General features: G+C 37.0%; 1 protein-coding gene across 15 annotated transcripts in view; it reads right to left on the bottom strand.

Annotated features, from left to right (window-relative positions):
- Window positions 1-16,118, bottom strand: part of Fars2 (phenylalanyl-tRNA synthetase 2, mitochondrial) — a 509,560-nt gene that overhangs the window by 480,677 nt on the left and 12,765 nt on the right. For 2 of the 15 annotated variants that reach the window (XM_048799732.1, XM_048799735.1), the window contains exon 1: window positions 6,134-6,326. The exons of 11 other annotated variants lie outside the window; for them this stretch is intronic. The gene's annotated coding sequence lies outside the window, so the exon portion shown is untranslated. Of the gene's footprint in view, window positions 1-6,133; window positions 6,328-6,350; window positions 6,370-16,118 lie in introns of those variants that run through there. 2 more of the 15 variants (XM_048799733.1, XM_048799742.1) reach the window with 2 other exon arrangements.

The raw sequence follows: 16,118 nt of genomic DNA, 5'->3' as shown, positions 1-16,118 counted from the left end.
TATATATGTGTGTGTGTGTATATATATATATATATATATATATATATATATACACACATATATATATGACAATGAGATTTTTTTTTAAACTACAGACCAGCAAAGTTCAAATCAGTAATACGCTGTTGATGAGGGTCTAAGAAATAGGCAATTCTGGCAAAACCTTATGGGAAGACAATCGGGGCAACATTTTAAATGCATGTACCTTTAATTCAGCACTACCACTTGCAGTAATATGAACCTACATATATAAACACCTCTCAGTATGTAAGCAAAAGAATATATGAACAAGGATATTCACTATATGACTTGTAACAACCAAAGAATTACATTTTTATTAACTGGGGACTGGCTAAGTAAACTAATAGAGGCGTGCTTCATGTATTAATACAGGCTATCTCCAAAATACATTGCTAGATGATTAAAATAAACAAGGTATTGATCAGTGAACATGAAGGATGGATGACCTTTTTAAATAAAAATGTAGTTTATGCATAAACATAAGAGAATGTGTAAATATTGGTAGGGTGAAACTAAAGGGCAAAGACAGGAGAGAGGCTGTTAGTCTGCTTTGTGTTACTGTAACTAATACCTGAGATAATAAACTTATAAAGAGAAAAGGTTTATTTTTAGCTCAAAATTTGAGAGGTTTCAATCCAGTTGGGCCCACTGCTTTTATACTTCTGGAAGGGACGCTAAGCACATCTTGTCAGAAGCACGGGCTGGAGCAAAGCCATTTACCTCACCAAAGGCTGAGCCCCATAATACCCTGAGGGTGAGCTCCCAAAGACCTAAAGATCTCCAACTAGGCCCAACCTCCTAAAGTTTCCACCTCCTCCTCGTTCTGGGGACTAGGCCCTTTACATACAGGTCTCTGGGGGACATCCTAGATCCTAACTACAGCACTCACTTTTCATCATCTATACATTTGTACATATTAGAATTTATGCTATGTAAATCATGACCTAATCACTATAGTCATTACTGACCTTTTTCTCATCCCATTTGGGTCAGCCTCTGTATTTACAACTTCTTTGTCACTTTGGCCACTCAAACTGCAACTGAGTAAATGTGGACACCCTCGGCATCTCAACATTAAATAATTAAATTATTTTAACCACTCTTAAATAATTTACCTTCCCTGATTCACCTATGCACCATTCCCAGACAAGTTTTAAAAGTACAAGTTCATCAAGCTTCCAAAAGGCCAGGGTTCCACTAGGTTGATCCAAGTGCTGCTCAAGGGCCCAAGCCCTATTCTCCTCCACAGACTATACCACATTCTGCAGCTGAATGGATCAAGCCCTAAGCTCTTCCCCAGATCTAAGCCCAACTCTAGTGGCCTCCTCCACCAAGGCAACTCCATTTCACAGCAACTTCCTTCTCCATGTGCACTATCTAAATGGCTTGTAGCCTTCAGCAACCACTGTAGCCACCTCGGATCTCAAGAACCTTCCACTTAGTGTCCATTGAGGATTCATGGATTCCTCCTCTACATGCCGAAGACTGTACTCGTCTCGGGCCCTTAGAACAGGCAGCCCTACGTGCCTACTCACTGCTGCTTTCTTCCAGACAGGTCATGGGCTGTGTCTCCTGCTGCTGCTTAGTTTCCTAAACAAAGTTTACAATCCAGACAAGCCACCTGGTGAAGGTAACATTTTCTTTCAAATTTCCAAAATTCCTATTGCTCTTTAAATGACCAAAAGCCATCTTCAATCTATCAGTTTGAATGGTCTTGTTCTTCATTGTTGCCCAGTGTCCACAATGACATTACATTAATAAGCTAAGACATAAAAAATATTAAAAACTAAGCCTTTTTATCTTTCTCCGGGGAGGCTGGTAAAAAGCCTGGAATACCAAGAACATATGCAAAAAAATCCATCTGACCTGTCACTTAAAAGTAATTTTCTAGAATTATTGTTTTCTTAAATGAGAGAAATGATCAGACTCCGGTGAGCATGTAAGGTTAGTGATGGTTAGGAGCAGTGACTAAATTTGATTAGTTTCAGGTCCTTAACAAGAAGCACCCACCATTTCCCAATATAAGGCAATTATGCATTTAGTTATGTTACAGTCATTTTAAAAGAGGTAGCACATCCATAACAGCACTATTTATTGGTTTGGACAATGATTAAGGAAAGGAATCTTTAAATCCATAATCAAATCCACGAAAAGTAGAATAGTGGTTCCAAGGCTGGGGATGGGGAAATGAAGAGTCATTTAACATGACTCTTCATGTTCAGGGCTTCAGTTTGAGATAACGAAAATGTTCTGAAGACAGAAGGGGTGATGGTAACAAAACAGCATAAATGTACTTAATGTCACTGAACTGTACACATCAAGAAGCTAAAATGTGAATTTCATGTTATATTTCACAAAAAATCATACAACAGGTCTTTTAAACATTTTATTTTTAATAAAAAATACAACTATATTCCCAATTTCAATCCCAATTTTGAGTAGAATACTACAAACAAAATAGCAGTTTAAGTCTGATAGCTCTCAAAGTTTATTTTGTTAAAGGTAAATAAATTTACCTTTAATTGGAAAGTGCTAATAAATTATTCAAGTTTAATATGACAATATTTTTTAAATTACAGTCTTCATTTGAAAAGCTTTTATCTTCTAGGACCAATCTGTGCTAAGTAGTCATAAGATAAACATTGTGTAAATACCTACTGATGATGATCAGTCACGCAAAAACAAAAAACCTGCAGAAGACCTGAATACGAAGTAAACCTAACCCTTATTTCCTAATGAATTGTCTCTCAAACTTAAGTCCAGGATGTCTACACCCAATCTGATATATTAAATAATAAAAATTTAGAGCTGGGCATGGTGGTGCACACCTGTAATCCCAGCTATTCAGGAGGCTGAGACAGAAGGATCATAAGTTCAAAGCAAGTCTCAACAACTTAGCAAGATCCTGCCTCAAAAAAAAAAAAAAAAAAAAAAAAAAAAATTTTTAGGGCTGGGGTTGTGGCCCAGTGGCAGAACACTTGCCTTGCATGTGTGAGGCACTGGGTTCAATCCTCAGCATCACATAAAAATAAACAAACAAAATAAAGATTTTGTTGTCCATGTATAACTAAAAAAATATGTAAAAAAAAATTTTATTTTAAATGGACTGGTATGTATGTAACAGTGGTAGGGCATCTGCCTAGCATGTAAGAAGTCCTGAGTTCAATCTCTAGTACTGCCGAAAACGAATAAAATTTTAAAACAGGAAGAAAAAGGACCTAAGATCTTCTCACCCCTACATATTTCTCAACTAAACAACAGAACATACCTACTATGTATTCTAGACTGCATTTTACACATAATACTACTTTTAGACAGTATTTTCAGCTTCAGAAATTGCCTATATAATGGCATAGTAGTCCAATATTTTTGTCAAAAATTAATAAAGTCCCATACTCAAAATCCATTCAATCCAGTAGGGTAGCCACTAGCCACATGTAAGTTAAATTTAATTAAAATTTTTAAAACTGGGGCTGGGGTTGTAGCTCAATGATAGAGCACTTGCTTATTAGCACATGTGAGGCACTGGGTTCGATGCCCAGCACCACATATAACCAAATAAACAAAACAAAGGTATTATGTCCATCTACGACTAAAAATATTTTTTAAACCTTTAAATATAATTAAGAATTCTGGGCTGGGGTTGTAGCTCAGTGGTTGAGCGCTTACCTCGAATGTGTGAGGCCCTGGGTTCCATCTTAGCACCACATAAAAAATAAATGAATAAACAAAATGAAGATATTGTGTCCATCTAAAACTAAAAAAATTTTAAAAAAAAATTCTATTCCTCAATTACACTAGCCACATTTTAAGTATCCAAGAACGACACACAGATAGTGGCTGCCATATTGGATAGTGTGGATCTGAAACACTTCCAACACCACAGATGGTCTACTGGACAGAGAGCTACTCAAGATATTATCTTTTTCTGAAGCAACCATAGCACTTAATGTTCATTCAAAAAATATTTACCAATCTCCTAACCTGTGACTGGCACTAAACTATTTGCAGGTCACAGGCCAGCAAATGAAACTAGTAATACAAGTAAGAGATAATTAGAAAACTAAAAAATAGAAACAGGGGTCTTATTTCTAGATTTACAAAAAAAAAAAAAAAATAGCCAGCGGCGGCTTGTCTGAGGAACTAAGGTTTAAGCCAAGGTTAGAAAGATAAGGTAGTCATTCAAAAGCAGAGTTTTGAGATGAACGGAACTGAAGTCATTCAGATGGGAAGGCTGAGGCATGTTCTAAAACTGATTTTAGTGCATTCTGGAGCTGTCTCATTAAACTTGAAACACCAGGCAGAGCACTGAGCTGACATCCAAATCTATTCCAATGGGAAACTTAGACAACACTCCATATATTACCCAAGGCAGTTCTCCTTCTGCCTCTAAATCACCTGCCTTTTTTGTCATTTCATTTCTTGAAGCACCAACTTCGGAGTGGGCAGGTACAGAAAGAGCTATTAATTTTGTTACTTCTTAGCAGAGGAAAGATAGGCTTAAATGAGTTTCTGAATTACTGTGAATTTTAACTAGCTGTTGTTCTATGCCACTATTAACATGGATAATCGAAATACTTTCATCACAGGTTGAGCAGTTTTCATTTACAGAAATTATCTTTATTCACCTCATAGGCAAGCAACCCAAGGAAGTCGAGCAGCACCATCCAGCTCCTAGAACTGATGACGAACTGGGTGAGTGATCCTTTCCCTAAAAAGGTTGTTGGTTACCATGGACAAACTCCAGAGTGTGGTCACTGCCCCACAGACAACTCAGGTGAAGGACTGAAAATACCCCAGCCTTCAAAAGACAGGACTGAGGGGAAACTCAAAACAGCATGAACTTGCTCCATGCTTCTGTGTGAACTCAAGCACCTGAATACCTTTGCCCAGTATTCTGGTTAATTTTACATAACAACTTGACTAGGCCTTTGGGTGGCCAGATATGTGATAAAACATTATTCTGGGGGTAACTGTGAAGGTGTTCCTGGATGAGACTAGCATTTGAATCAGTAGACTGAGTAAAGCAGAATGCCCTTCCCAATAATGTGTTCCTCATCCAAGTCATTAATGCCTGAAAAGAATAAACAATTTCATCATAAAATTTTAAAACAGGAAGGAACAATTCCATCTCTTCCCCTGCCTTTGGACTTGAACTAGAACATACACCACCAACTCTCCTGGTTCTCAGGTCTTCAGACTTTGACTAAAACCTACACCACTGCTGGCTCTGCTGGTTCTCAGGCCTCTGGACTTAACCCAGAACCTAGACTATCAGCTCTCCCAGGTCTCCAGTTTGCCAAATGCAGGCCTTGGAAGTTTTCCATAATGTGTGGGTTAAGAATAGAACCAGGTAACATATCCAGCAACTCACCTGTGTTTACATATACTTGTCTTTTAATCTTGTTTCTTTTTCAATATAAATTGTTTTCTAATACCAGATCTCTGGCTTTGTTCATTATAGCACAACACCTTCAGCCCAAGTTTCCATTCAAAGGCATCTGTAGGACACATCCCAAAGCCTCTGAACACACAGAGGCAGGAGGGTCAGGAAGGAGAGTGGAAGCCATTTGTCCTCTTGTGCATGCAAGTCCTCTTAAGGATGAACAGAAGACATCATCTATCTTCCTCTCTCCTCTGAGGGAAGCAAACCATCTTGGCATTTCCCTTCCAGCTGCAGTTTTTTCAGAGAGAAAAATAGAACCTCTTTTGCTAGAAAGAGCTGAAGTGTCTAGTACTTATTAAAAAAAAAATGCTACATCTCTTGCAAATTAATTGTCAAATGTGAAAATTATGCTACTCATTCCAGGTTCTGAATTTTTTTTAGCCTTGATGAAGACAAAACAACCAATGCCAACTAAACAAAACAAACAAACAAACAAAAAATAAAAACAAGATTAAACAGCTTTGGAAGATAATGTTAAAGTATGTATTTTATATATACACATCAGAATATCCATTGGGTAGAGACATTTCTGCACAAATTTCTGTTTTTAATCTTTACAGTGTCCCTAGAGATAAGGAAAGAAAAGATTATTTCAGTTCCATTTCAGACTGATGAAAGTAGGAGTACATAATTTAGTCAGAGATTAGAAAAACTCTGAATTCTTACCTTTCAGGGCTACATTCATGACTCCCGCACTTCAGGCCCATATCGTAATAAGTGAAAATACCAAGAGTCTACGGCTTTCAGGTTATAACATAATACAGATGAAGCAATATTTTGAGAAAACATTTTCAAATATTGATATTATAGTCCAAACAGAGTAGGAAAGATGTCAGATACCAGCTAAAAAGTACTCATTCTGATCAACACATCCTGCACTTACTAGGTGGGGATATCCAAAGTGGGTCAGGCACCATGAAATTCCTTAAAACAAAGGTTGAGAAAATTGACAACATGATGTTAGGAATTCATTGGGAAAAGGGGATACTAAGTAGCAAAAAAGTTAATGTGCTTCCATATTAACTGTGCTGAAGCTCAGTGGCAGAGCACTTGCCTAGCATGTATGACGCACTGGGTTTGATCCTTGGTACCACATAAAAATAAACAAAATAAAGGCATTATGTCTATCTACAACTACAAAAAAATTTTTTTTTTAATATTTAATTAAAAAAGTCCCATAGTCTTTCAAATTTAACTGTATTCATGCCAAACCTGATATTTCTGGTATCTTATTACATAAAAACAAATTTCAGGTTCAATATTTCCAGTATCTCCTATATCCTACAGAGATTACTCAGAAAATAAATATCTTAAAGACATGTATAAAGCATTTGGAAGTGGGCATTCTTTTTTACTGTATTTTCTTTACATTGAAATTTGTGCCTTTGTAATAAACAGATTTGTTATTTAACTTAAAAAAAAAGGACAACCACCCATCTGGAATTGGTATCCGTTTTGTTTCCTTGAAAAGATAATTTGAAAAAACAGTAATTCCCCAAAACCTCATGGGTCAATTTAGTTTGCAAATTGCAAAATCATTTTGCAATTCTAAGCTGCCACTTTATTTAATGTTTTGGTTTAAGTCTTTCAAAAAGCCAAATATCTACCCATGACAAGGACCAATTAATCTGGAGAAAATACAGTAAAGCAGCCTGTCTACAAATGCAAAAGCTTGGAGTAATACTAAATTGCACTTAATATCTGTGCCTTATTCCTAAGCTCTTCAGTCACCATTAGATAAATGAATGACAGAAAGGTGAACTACAGAGCAGCTGTTGAATTATGCTTAACTACCACGAGGAGGAATCCATTTCTCCTTGCGCCACAGTATTCTTTGGTTGGCTCAGAAGCATACTGTATCCACACTGAGGAGGCACAGGTGAATTTTATTTCCAGGTATGACAATCACATATACTTACCCCTGTGTTGCCTGCTTTAAGGAGATGGGAACTAAAACCACACAGAACCCCTTCCAGGTCTTCCCCAGAATCAGAGTATCGGGACAGTGCTCCATCACCTCCTGGACCTCTGATGCTCTCTGACTTGCCACTGCCACCACCAGTCTTTTTGTCCTGCTCTGCACCCCTAAAAACAATATTTATATAAACTGTCCTATGCTCATATGGGGAAATAAAATTAGTCTGAAGCAACTTCAATTCTTGAATACTATTCCTGGACTCATGATGGGATTACATCCTGTAAACCCATCAAAATTGAAAACATCATAATTTAAAAATGCATTTAATCTGCTTACCCTACAGAACATCACAGCTTAGCAATGGTATACTGTGGAGCACAGGATGTTTCTCCCTGTGATCTGTGATGGTGAGGCTCACTGAAAGCTGCAACTCACTGCCAACTGCCCAGCATCGCTAGAGAAGATCAGACAGCATATCACTAGTCCAGGAAGACATCTAAATTCAAAACTGCTAGTACAGTTTCTGCTGAATAGGTATCACTTTTGCATCATCACAAAGTCAATTTCATAATTTCAACCATTCTAAGTCAAGGACTGTCTGCAATTTAAAACCAACTAAAGTTATTTGCAAATATTTTACTGAGCACTCAAAGGAAATGTTGAGCTATCATCTATTGGGGAAAAAAACAGAAGAGTAAGAAGAAGTCCTTGTCCACAAAGATTCAACAGGCTCGGCCTTGCAAGACTGCAAAACTATGCATGGACAAATACTGTGATTTTTGTCAGAGTCACGGATCCTGCAGGCTCTCAATCCTCGGTGAACAGAATTACCTGGGAAGCTATTTAAAAAAATCTGTCAAGGCACCACCTCCAGGGATTTTAACTGAGTAGGATGGGTCCCAGATGTTGGTAATTTCATTAGCTCCCAATAATTCCACTGGGCAGCCAGAATCAAGAACCACTGCACTACACTGCAATTCACAAATTCCCAACATGGTTAAGGCCAAAGAGCCCTCAAACTGGTCTCAAACTGTCCATAATTATTCAATTCAACCTTGAACTTCATGAAATACAAATCGTCCTACCCACAAATTTCTTTTTCTGCTCTATGTTCCCAAAAAATCAGTTTCTGTAATTTGAACTTCAACTAGCTATAACCATAATTTAAGAGGCTACAAGCACCTTCAGAAAATCACTTTAAGTTATCTAGACTTTCCAATATCGCTTTTATTATAAATACTACTTTATAAAAAAATTTCATTTTGAATTAATTACTGAAGTGAGTCAAAATTATATTTAAAAATGAGAATATTTTGCAAAGAAGTGAGAAATAATAAATACTGGGCATTTCCCAAAAATACTCCTTCAATTATCTGCATATTTTCTACAGAAAGTTTTGTTGAAGACCAGCTCAATAGCAAGCTAAGATATAAACTCAGGCTGCTGTATATGCAACATTAGATTTGGCTTTATAGATTTGCTGTTAGACAGTTTGAAAGAATGAGGCACATACATTATGAGAAGACTGGTTAAATGGGGTAGCAAGGAGTCTTGGTGTGATGTTAACTGTCACGTATTTCAAGATTATAGACAGGATCAATTCTGAATACTGCCCAAGAGAGGGAAAGTTCAAGTAAAGGACTTATTTTACCTTATAAGTAACTTCTCTCTGGTATCAAAGGGGCTTATCAAGGGAAGCTCTGAACCCACCTAGCCTCAGTCATGTGAGTTGTTCCTGGAGCACTTTCATGAGAAGATGGAAGTGACAGTTATTCTTCCTCATGATATTTACATACTGAATACAGGGATTCAGTGAAGCAGTGCTGATAAGAAATGTCAAGGGCACACCTGCACAGGGACAATGAACACAGATGTGAGCCTTGAGCCATTTCAGTCAGCTATCTAAGGGGCCTGCTGACAGTGGTCCTCCATCCTGGTGGCACCAAGTTCCTTAAGCCTTTTAAAGACATTACTGTTGATCTCAATCCCCAGAATTTGATGACTTTGTTTGATGACTTTGTTTGACGATTTGATGAAGAAACTGGTATGTTTTTTCCAAAGGTTCCTGGCTATATTTTTAGTATTTTTTTTAGTCATGTGTTGGACACAATACCCATTTTTATTTTTATGCAGTGCTGAGGATCGAACCCAGCACCTTGCACATGCTAGAAGAGTGCTCTACTGCTGAGCCACAATCACAACCCCACTTCCTAGCTATTTAATATGAGATCAGGGTAGAGAACCTGTGCAAAAATGAAACCAAAATGCTATACCCGGCCTTGGCTGGGAGTAATTCAAGGGACATATCATCACAGGAAGCAGCGTCTGCCCTTCAAGCTTGGTAAATGACTCAAATCCTCTCTCATAGACAGAAATATAAGAAGAAGAGCTTTTCAGAAGGAAGAACTTGACCTTACAGCCAGGCAGACAAGACCTCAAACCCCAACTTCCCCACTGACTAGCTGTGTAATGTTGGCCCATTTGTGAACAACCTTTAGCCTCAATTTCCCAGATGTAAAATGGGATTCACTATATTTCATCAGGATCCTACCAAGATCTCAATGAATAAGATGTAACCTGCATAGCAGGTATTAAAAATGAGAGCTGGGTCAACCCATGGACAATCCAAGGGAGCTGCTGGCAGTAATAAAGAGAGGCATCTGTTAGCTCATTTCTCTACACACAAGAAGCATCCAATCAACAATTTCTCAAAATGTCAAAACTACAGTACAATCTCCATATTTTCTGAAACAGACATGTGGAAAGATCATAACTTATGTGTTACACACTATTGCCAGTAATCCAAACTGTCACCAAAGGGTTGAATCTGGATGCCAGAGCAAAGGAGGAAAGTTGGAGAACTTGAGTCACCTGTATATAGAGGAGAAAGAGATTCTTAGCTGGGGCAAAAGGAATCCAAATCTCAGAACACACTCATTCCTGAGGCTGAGACCTTTGACCTCAGGTTTAAAGTCCAGTTTCAACACCTCAGTAAATCATGCACCTTGTAAGCTTTAACTTACTTGTTAGAAACAGGGCCCCTTCCTCAGATTTCCCATTAAAAACTGAAAGTGGGAATGTAGGTAAGGTGTAGAGTACAAGATGGATACAAAGCAAAGCAAGTTTCATTTCCCCTGCCCAGTCTACATTTTGATCTCTTGTCTCCTCTTCATGAATCAAATAATTGTCAAACCCAGAGTAAAAGTTCACAGATGACCCAATTAAAAGATACTAGAAGGAGATCGTTTGGGGGATAGTTTCTCTTTTGGAAATGGAAAACCAGAAAGAGAAGAAGATATAAATTGAGATATAAATTCTGACTTCAAGGCCTACAATAACATTCTCTGTGTCTGAACTTCAAAATTACTGCAAAAATATTGAGGAAAAGAGAATGCTAACATCACAGTTTTATTCCATGTTCTTTAATATATAATAAACTGAAATATCCCTCCAAGTCCTCAGACTGCTATCCTTTGACTAGGTCTAAAAGGGGAAATACAGATTAATTACTGAAGAGCAAACAAATCATGTTAAATTATAATGAGATCCATATAGGAAATCTGTATGAAGCACTTTTGCAACTAAGTAATATGAAGGCCCAGATATGTGATCAACTGGCAAATATTGTCCCAAGCTTGGGATGAATCAACTGCAGAACAAAAGAGGGAGAGGTAAAGAATAAGTAAGAAAGGCAAGGGATTGAGAGGTTGAGGCAGGAGGATCATGAGTTCAAAGCCAGCCTCAGCAAAAGCAAGGCGCTAAGCAACTCAGTAAGACTCTGTCTCTAAATAAAACACAAAAGACAGCTGGTGATGTAGCTCAGTGATCTAGTGCCCCTGAGTTTAATCCCTGGTACCCACCAAAAAGGAAAAAAAGGCAAGGGAGGCTGGGGCCACATTTTGAAAAGTAAGGACCATATTTTTCTATTCTATAGAAAAAGTTAAGATCCATATATAATTAGGGGAATATAGTCACACACATATGCATAATAAACCTCACCCTAGAATTCATAGGGGAGGTAGAACTGAAGAAGGAGGAACATCAAAGGCACACTGTCTTTAATATCCAGAACCTATCCTGAGTTATTGCCACAGTGAGACAGGGTTGGGGCATGGAGGCAGAAAGAAAGAGCAGTAGTCACTACGTCACAAGATAGAACTTTCAACATAAGTCACATCCATCTTAACACAAACTGAGGTGCACCCAGACTGAAGGAAATAACCAACCAGAATGGAAGATGCACAGTGACTATTCTTCAACAGAAACCAATTCAGAAATGGGTAATTACCCAAAAAGGGCTAACACCATCACAGACACAGATGGATAAACATTTAACACATGGGCAAAAGAAAAGAAAAATGCTCATCAAAAAAAAAAAAAAAGTACCCTAGGAATCAAAGTGTTTGCACAAATTGTTCTATATAATCTAAGGAATCAAAAATCAAGTTTAAAGAAAAAGATAAAGTAGTCATATGGAGGAGAAAGCCAAACAAGACATATAAGACCAAAAAGAGATTGCAGGGCTTGGGGTATAGGTTAGTAGCAGAAAGCTTGTTTAGCATGTGTTAAGTCCTGGATTCCAGCCCCCCAGCACAAGGAAAAATAATTAAAATCAAAGAGAAGAGAGAGAGATTATAAAATATATATATAATATATAAGATGTACATATTATATATTATATACATTATAAGATATATGTATTATAATATGTATTATATAAGATATATGTAAAATATATATAAGATATATAGAGAAAAAAATATATATATAAGGTAAACATATTCCATATTATTGGGCAGAAAAAAGCAAACAACAGAAAAGCCCTGCTCAAGTCAGTTTCAAGACTGGGCAATGTTTCAGGATAAAACATGCAAGAATTCAAGGACACTATAATGATAAAATGTTTCTTGAAAAAAAAAATGGTTAAAATACACATCCAAAAATGGAAAACCCCTATAAAAGGAATTTGATGAGCAGTGAAACCATTTAAAAGGGAATAGCTAAACACTGGAGTTACTGGCAACAGAAAGTTCAAGATAAAGATCTTAACATAATCACAAAACCCAAAAAAATCAAAGGGTAGAGAAGGAAGGTGGGAAGAAATGAAAATGCACTCTTTTTGTCTTTCAAATCAACCATACAGGTCAGCAAAAACTGTCAAGAAAATCCTAATGAGGGCTGGGATGCATGCAGCCCGGGTTCGATCCTCAGCACCACATACAAAGATGTTGTGTCTGCCGAAAACTAAAAAATAATATTAAAAAAATTCTCTCTCTCTCTCTCTCTCTCTCAAAAAAAAAAAAAAATAATAATAATCCTAATGACCCAAATATTAGCATTCCATGACTGGTCTCAAGTACAGTGATCTTTTCGGTTTTATACTAGTTCAAGGAACTGTAATTTCAACCAACACCTCTGGAAGAGGGGATGATGAGTGTCCATGCAGAAAAACAGACCATGAATATGCACCCACCTGGCAACTGAAACCACTGATAACCTGCAGCAGGGCTGAAGACAAGAGCAAAGGGCTTCCTTGGGGAAGGCTGAGCAACATCTCTGAGCAGTGGGTGTGTCTCTGGGGCCAGAGGAAGGCAGTATGGGATGGGGCCTACAGGGAACCATTTTAAGTCTTCCCAGCACAGCATCTAGGCTGGTGAAAGGGCATCAATAGTAACATTTCTTTTATGGAAGAATCTCAGAAGAGCCAAGTGCAAAGGGTTGGGTAGCAAGCAAGTCAAAGAATACCCTAATTCAAGGAATATATATATACATACATATATATATATATATATATATATATATATACATACATACACACACACACACACATATATATATATAATATATGTATATCATATATGATATATATCATATATATCATATATGTACATCATATATGATATATGTGATATACATGTGATATATGTATATCATATATGATATATATTACATATGATTTATAAAATATGTATGATATAGTATATAAGACATATTATATAAGATATATATAGAAAAATATATATATAAGGTAAACATATTCCATATTATGCAGTGGGGGTCTTCTTTCTAAACAACGCAGAAAAATGCCCACAGACACCTAGAGGAACAATCCACCCAGCTAACATGGAACTGTGTGTCCCTTCTCTCTCCTTTACCCAGTATTCTACTCTAGCAGAGGCCTAGGTGGTAGACAGTTGTTCAGGAGAAAAGAATAAGCAGAGAAAAAGAAAAAATAGCCCTCTATCACCACCCTTTACCATCACTGGGTCTTTTAAAGAGGGCGTAAGTAAAGGAAGAATAAGTTTTCAATCACAGGCAAGAGAAGGTTATCCCCACTGAATACAATTTTAAAGGGACACAGAGAAAAAACTGTAGTTGATATGCATTCCATCCACCATGCCAACATCTCCGTTGCATACACAGTTTTACCAAGTCAAGTGTAGAAATATTCAGGGAGTAGCCAGTACATATCAACAAGATTTCTTCCTTACACCGTAAATCAATTCTACTATTAAATGCACATTAAGAAAACAATTAGAACTGAGAACTGTATAGTCTAGAACAGACCTTTAGGATAACATTAAAAAGTACCGGATTTATAATCTAAGCTAGGCAAGGAGGGATGTAAAAATATGAACAGGAAATGACAATGCACAACGGCTAAGGCTAGTAGACGACTGGGTCCTAGTGAAATACTATAACGAGGAGTCAGCCAAGTCAGTAAAGAAGGAAGAGAACTATTCAAATTTGAAACTTCTAGAAAATTCAGGCAATAACACATTTGACTCCAAATCCTAGCCAGGCTACTTACCATTTGTTTCCTCATTCTACAAGATTACTATGAGTATTAAATAATCTAACACCAAAGCTACCCAACTCCTAGCACTTAATAAGCAAACAGTCACAATAACACTAAAGAAGCTGATGAGGGCTTGAACCTGGAATGCCAAAGAGGTGAAGCAGAAGCACAGCTGAACAACCACAATCACACATATTTTCAATTTATTTATATACTTCTTATTGGTATATTAGGATTATACAGAATAGTGGAATTAAATGCTATATATTCATACATGCACACAGTATACACCTTTCAAAGTCTACATTATTCAACTTCTAATACAAGAACTCTGCAGGATGAAAGAAATCCAATTTTGAGGGGAAGAAAAATAACAAAAATAAGGAATGTGAGTAAATCATGAAACTACAGCACTAGTGGGATATTTCATTAAATTATTGGTCAGTCAGTAAGCAAATATTTATTGAATCTACATAAATAATTATTGAATCCTATGCAAAGACTATTCAATGTAATAATTTATTTCAGTATCTGTCAGCTAACAATATATTCCTCAGCAAATAAAACTGGAGCAACATTAAAAGTAAAATAGATGAACGTTATCAACTGCTTATGTTTACAAAAAGGAGTGGGAGCCAAGGATGACACCTCGGCCAAGTGAACAGGAGGGAGTGGTGTAAGAATAAGCTCTGTCGTCCCAGACAGGGTGAGAACCATATGGTTAACAAGGGAGAAACCTCCTGGTCTGATCATGACCAGAGCAGGGGTTCCCAAACTATTTAGTCTGGAAAAATTTTTAACTTAGAAAAATTATCCAACCCTTCCCCCAAGATCAGCTACACACTTTCACTATCCACTGTGTAAATGAAAGTTACTTATCCTGGTTTGCAGTTGGAGAATATCATGCCAAGCAAAGTAAGCCCATCCCAAAAAACCAAAGGCCAAATGTTCTCTCTGGTAAGTGGATGCTGATCCATAAGGGAGGTGGGGGGAATGGGAAAAATGAAGGAACTTTGATTGGGCAAGGGGGAGGGAGAAGTGTGAAGAGAACATGGGAGCAGGAAAGATGGTGGAATGAGATGGACATCATTACCCTAGGTACATGTATGACTGCACATATGGTGCAACGTTACATCGTGTACAACCAGAGAAATGAAAAACGGTGCTGCAATTGTGCACAATGAATCAAAATGCATTCTTCTGTCATATATACCTAATTAAAATTAATTAATTTTTAAAAAGAAAGTTACTTAAAGATAAATTAATGAGTCACAATAGCTTCTAATCATTGACTATTTTTACAATCACTACACTACCTGTGTTTGAAAAATGGGAAGACAGACTGTCAGAAATTTGTTTAATGTCCAGATGATGCTGGGAACACAAAGGGATTCATAAGCTATTCCTTCCCAGCATACAGGTATGAAAACCACAGTTATAACTGGTTCAGCTGTCAGGACTATGAATTGTTTAAAATCCATATTCTCCACCTAAAATTGCAGAGCATACATTACAGCAAGAACAAAAACTGATACTCTGAAATTGAAAAAAGCTTGAGAGGGATTCTAACAAAACTATGAAACCAAAGCTCAGATCTCATCAAATTCATTGAGTACATACTGTATGCACAGTCAAAACCATTCACTATAAGCATATTTAAGCACCCACATACCAACTGAATTTTCTCAAGTAGAGAGCCAAAGAGAAAGCAGAATAACCCAAGTCATGGATAATTAAGGATTTAAAAATAAATGTTTACCCAGAAGGAAATGCTTACCCAGTGTATAAGGATGCTAAGTACAGAAAATAAGAATCAAATATAAATTTTTAGTTTTTCAAGGTTGCTTTCTGAGTTTCATACTACCAAATCAAATTTGGCACAACAAAAAACACAAACATTTTAAAATCAAACAGTTCAAGCATCAAATCCATCA

This window comes from Marmota marmota, unplaced genomic scaffold (assembly GCF_001458135.2).
Source record: "Marmota marmota marmota unplaced genomic scaffold, marMar, whole genome shotgun sequence".
NCBI lineage: Eukaryota > Metazoa > Chordata > Mammalia > Rodentia > Sciuridae > Marmota > Marmota marmota.
This window is presented reverse-complemented; position numbering and strand designations above follow the sequence as displayed.